This window comes from Rhinolophus ferrumequinum, chromosome 5 (assembly GCF_004115265.2).
Source record: "Rhinolophus ferrumequinum isolate MPI-CBG mRhiFer1 chromosome 5, mRhiFer1_v1.p, whole genome shotgun sequence".
Classification (NCBI taxonomy): Eukaryota; Metazoa; Chordata; class Mammalia; order Chiroptera; family Rhinolophidae; genus Rhinolophus; species Rhinolophus ferrumequinum.
In genome coordinates, this window is record NC_046288.1 from 38,594,618 (window position 1) to 38,600,617 (window position 6,000).

Genomic DNA, 6,000 nt, shown 5'->3' on the forward strand with positions numbered 1-6,000 from the left:
AATGAAATACAAGCTCCCCCTCTAAGATAGTTAATGGAGATTTGTAAAGGATTTTTAATTTAATTTTCTTTTTGTCTCCTCCAACATAATTCTTGAGTTAAAATAGGGGCGTGCAAAGCAAGAATCACAGATTGGGAAGAGAATGTAAAATATCAAAAAAAGCCAAAATATAAAGGAATATAAAATCTATAGGTATAAATGTCATTTCTTAAAGATTCTATGCATTTGTATACACTGTTTTCAAGAGGGGCAATTACTTTCTAAAGAAAGCTGGGAACAAAGCATTTCCTTCTTATATTTTGAGTTCACTTTCTGGTTTCTCTAGTGTCCTGAAGTAAATTACCAGTTCATTAGTTTTCCCAAAGGACATTAAATCTGGGTTTCCTATCTCAGTTCTAACCCACATTATCTCCCTGGGGCCAGTGACATATGACAGCAATGTTTATTTTAGAATCTGTGCTTCTTTTACTCAAGTTCAAGGTGAATATATATCACAATTTAAAATTAACATTAAGAAATCAGAATTTCTTTCTCTGGGATGAAATACATAGTTATATAATTTATCCAATGAAATAATTTCCTTTTTTCTTTCCTCTCTCCTCCTCCTCCTCCTCCATCTTCTCCGTCTTCTCCTTTTACAGGCTTTAAAATTTCTATTCATTTGGAGTTCTTTTATAAACTTTTATCAAGATCAGCTCCTGGTATTTGTTAGCTTTCTGTATCTATTTGTACTATTGGCAACTGTAATATTCATTCAGATTGCAAACATTTCTCTACTAATTTCCTTGTCTTTTGTGATGCAGCTCAAAATTTACTACTTCAACCATGATCATTAATATAGACTGCTTTATTCATGTAAACTTGGTTAAAGAAAAAACAAACAAGATAGACCCAGAATTTTATTTCAATTTTATTTTATTTTATTTTTTTCATATATGGCCTATATTATGTTAAGGTATTTTCCTTCTATACCCATTTTTATTAAGTGTTTTAATCATAAATGGATGTTGTACCTTGTTAAATGCTTTTTCTGCATCAATTGATATAATCGTATGATTTTTGTCCTTTATTTTGTTTATGTGATGTATCACATTGATCGACTTGTGTATGTTGAACCATCTTTGTTGCCCCTGAGATGAACCCCACTTGGTCGTGATGCACAATCTTTTTAATGTATTGTTGCATTCGATTTGCTACAATTTTGTTTAGGATTTTTGCATCTGTATTCATCAGACATATTGGTCTGTAATTTTCTTTTTGGTGTTATCCTTATCAGGTTTTGGTATCAGGGTAATGTTGACCTCATAAAATGTATTAGGCGGTATTGTCTCTTCTTCAATTTTTTGGAAGAGTTTGAGTAGGACAGGTATTAGATCCTCTTTGAATGTTTGGTAGAATTCACTAGTGGAGCCATCTGGTGCCGGACTTTTGCTTTTGGGAAGGTTTCAGATGACTGATTCAATTTCCTTGCTGGTGATCAGTTTATTTAGATTTTCCAGTTCTTTGTGATTCAGCCTAGGAAGGCTATATGTTTCTAAGAACATGTCCACTTCTTCTAGGTTATTGAATTTGGTGTCGTGGCCTAGAATTTTATTGTTGACTTTTGCTTAAATAATTTGCTGCCTCCCTGACAGTCCTGAGTTAGAAGTTTTCAGTCTCATAAAGGAGAGATGACAATGATGTAGCTAATGGCAGTGAACACTGTCAATCAAGGAACAATAGCAGCAATATGGACTGCCTTTTACATTTTTGCTTTAGTGCTTACCTGCTGTCATCAGCCTGTTGACCTGTCCTTTTGTCTTTTATTTTTTTTAGGTGAGTTTATAAAGTTATCCAAATGATTTCTCTTACCTAAGTTGCTACGTTTCATCTTCTTTCCCCCCATTTAATTTTAAATATGCAGAGCCTAGTACTTTGAAAATTAGTACAGTGAACTTTTCAGACCATTTTGCGCATCATTTGCCCTAATACATAAATGCCACTAGGGGAAACAGTATGGAGTTTCCCCAAAACAGGATTACAATTATCATACAATATAGCAATCTGTGTTCTGGGTATCTACCCAACAAATCTGAAAACTTTTATCTGTAATGTATTACAGAATTGTACACCTGAAATCTATGTAACTTTACTAACAATTGTCACCCCAATAAAAAAAATAAAATGAAATAAAAAGAATAAAAAAAAATACATGTACCTGTATGTTCATTGCAGCATTATTCATGGTGGCCAAGAAAAGGAAACAACCAAGACGTCCTTTTATAGATAATTGGATTAAAAAAGATGTGGTACATATACACAATGGAATATTACTCAGCCATAAGATGAAATACTGCCATTTGTGACAATGGATGGATCTTGAGATTATCATGCTAAGTGAAATAAATCAGACAGAAAAAGTCAAGAACCATATGACTTCACTCATATGTACCATAACTGAAAGCAACAAAGGAACAAGAAATGAAAACTCATTGACAAAGACAACAGTTTAGTGGTTACCAGAGGGAAACTGGGGGAAGGATTGTAGAAGAGGGAAAAAGGAGTCAAATATACGGTGGTGAAAAGAGAACTGACTCTGGGTGGTGAACACATAATGCAATATATAGATGATGTATTATAGAAATGTGCATTTGAAACCTATGTAATTTTACTAACCAATGTCACCACAATAACTTTAATAAAAAAATTTTTAAAAATTTGAATTAATTTTCATGTGTTCACCACATATGGTAAGTAAGAGTATTTTATTATGACATCTATAGTATTTGAAGTGGAAGATTGTGTCCCACGATTACAGTTCTAGTTAATAAGTGAGCCATAACCATACCTTAATTTTCTCCTTTTTAAAAGATTTTATTAAAAATGTAGCTAGCATAAATATATGCGTTTCAGGGGTATACCATAGTTATTCAACATTTATATACCTAAAGAAGTGATCACCATAAGTCCTGCAACCATCTGATACCATACTATGCTATCACAATATTATTGATTATATTTCCTGTACTGTACATTACATCCCCATGACTTTCTGGTTTTATACCTGGTAATTTGGAACTCTTATTCCCCTTTACCTTTTCCCTCCTTTAATTTTTCAATTAGAGATGATATTCAGTATTATTTTATTAGTTTCAGATGTACAGCATAGCAGTTAACATTTGCATAATTTAAAGAAGTGATCACCTTGACTAGTTTAGTACCTACCTGGCACTATACATAATTATTAACATATCATTGATTATATTCCCTATGCTTCACTATCCAGCCCTATAACTACTTTGTAACAACCCATTTTACATCTTAATCCCTTCTTCTTTTTTTACCCACACCCCAAACCCCCTTGCATCTGGCAACCATCAAAATGTTCTCTGAGTTTGTTTCTGTTTTGTTTGTTTATTTTGTTTTTTAGATTTCACATGTAAGTGAAATCACAGTGCATCTGTCTTTGTCTGACACTCCACTCAGTACAATACCCTTCAGGTCCATCCATGCCACCGCAAATGGCAAGAACACATTTCCTTTCATGGCCAAGCAATATTCCATTGTATATATGTACCACCTCTTCTTTATCCCTTCTTCCATTGATGGACACCCTGGCTGCCTCCACATCTTGGCCATTGTAAACAATGCTGCAATGAAATTTTAAGTGCAAATGTGCCCTCAAAGTAATATTTTGAGTTTCTTTGGATACATACCCTGAAGTTTGATTACTGGGTCCTTTTTTGTCTCTTGTTATAGCTTCTGTTTTAAAGTCTATTTTGTCTGGTGTCTGTACTGCTATTACAGCTTTTTTTGTTTTTGTTTGTTTGTTTTTCATTTCCATTTTCATGAAATACCTTTTTCCATCCCTTTAATTTCTGTCTTTGTGTGTCTTTAAATCTGAACTGAGTCTCTTATAAACAGCATATGTAAGGTTTCTGTTTTCTTACCCATTCAGCTACGATATATCTTTTGATTGAAGCATTTAATCCATTTACATTGAAAGTAATTGTTGATATGTAGCTATTGACATTTTATTATTCATAACTTTGATCTTTTTTTTCTATCTTAAAAAAGTCCCCCAAATATTCCGTGTAATACTAGTTTGGTGGTGATGGACTCCTTTAGCTTTTTCTTGTCTGGGAAACTCTATATCTGTCCTTTGATTTTAAATGATAGCTTTGCTGGGTAGAGTACCCTTGGTTGTAGGTCCTTTCTTTTTATCACATTGAATATTTTGTGCCAATCCCTACTGCTAAATTTCTGATGAGAAATCAGCTGACAACTTATGAGGGCTCCATTGTAAGTTACTAGTTGCCTTTCTCTTGATGTTTTTAGGATTCTCTCTTTGTCTTTAATATTTGCCATTTTAATTATAACGTGTCTTGGTGTGGGCCTGTTTGGGTTCATCTTGTTTAGAACTCTCTGTGCTTCCTAGACTTGTCTGTCTATTTTCTTCACCAGGTTAGGACAATTTTCAGTCATTATTTCTTTACATAGGTTCTCAATCCCTTGCTTTCTCTCTTCTTCTTATGATATCCCTATGATGTGAATGTTGCTATGCTTGATGTTGTCCCAGAGGTCTCTTAAACTATCCTATTTTTTTAAATTCTTTTTTTCCTTTCACTGTTCTGATTGGGTGTTTTCTGCTATATTGTCTTCCAAATTGCTGATTCAGTCTTCTGCTTCATCCAGTCTGCTGGTGATTCCTTCTAGTGCATTCTTCATTTCAGTTATTGTATTTTTCACTTCTGACTGGTTCTTTTTTATGGTTTCTTTTCCCTTTTTTATGTTTGCTATTTCTTTGTTGAGGTTCTCACTAAGTTCCTTGAGCATTCTTATTGCCTTTGTTTTGAATTTTGTATCTGGTAGGTTGCTTGCCTCCATTTTCTTAGCTCTTTTTCTGGAGTTTTCTCCTGTTCTTCCATTTGTGATGCATTTCTTTGTTTTCTCATTTTGGCCACCTCTTTGTGTTTGTTTCTATGTATTAGGTAGATCTATATATTTCCCAGTCTTGCTGAGTGGCCTTATGTAGTATGTGCTCTGTGAGCCCAGTGTCATAGTCTCCCTGGTACCTGTGCTAGGTGCTTCAGGAGTGTTCCTTGTGTGGGTTGTGTGTTGTGTGTGCCCCCCTGTTATAGTTGAGCCTTGATTGCTATTAGCATATCAGTGGGTAGGACTGACCCTCTGGCTGACTGACTGTTGGGTTTGGCCATGTCCACAGCTTATGGGCTGCTGTGCTGGGGTGCTTACCCCACTGAATGGGATTCAACCCAGCGGGTTCTGATGCCTGTTGAGACTACTCTTTGTGTGTGCCACTTGTGGGGCTAATTGGGCAGTGCTCTGCTGTGGTCTGAAGCCAAACTCCAAGTATGTTGGTTCTGGGGACTCTTGGGAGGGACTCAGATGCAAGCCCAGGTCACCTAGTGCCTGTGACCAGCTGGGGACTATCTGGCAGGAGTTACAAAGTGACCCATGCTTGACTGTTGCCTGTGTTAAACCTGGAGGCATAAGGGAGTGGCCACGCTGCAAACTGAGGATGGCAGCCACCGGTACTGGGCCTAGGGTAGGTCTGTAAAAAGCCAGGACACCCCAAGGCCCGCTGCCACCTGCTGGCTCCCTTAAGGTTCAGCCACTGATAAAGCCTCATGTGATATAAAAGTTGGGTGAGGCAGGGCATCAGGGAGTCACAAGAGTGGAAAGAGTTGTGGTCACCATGATACTGTAGAATCTGGGTTGGTGCCAGTGCTAAGCCTAGAGCTACTCAGAGCACGAAAAAGTCTCAGAGCACAATGAGGCCAGTCACCACCTATCTGGGGCCTGAAGACTTTGATCATTTTCCAAAGAACAGTGCAATGAGGGCAGGGCTGGCTGCTTGCCAAGAAAGTGTCTCTGGCATTGGGTGACTTGGGTGGGGTGGGTTGCCAGCAGAGCACACCAGAGCAATTCAGATTCAGATTTGGCTGTATGGGGGGAGGGCTCAACGCAGGAAAGATGGTGCCCACCTGTTGACTGCATGGG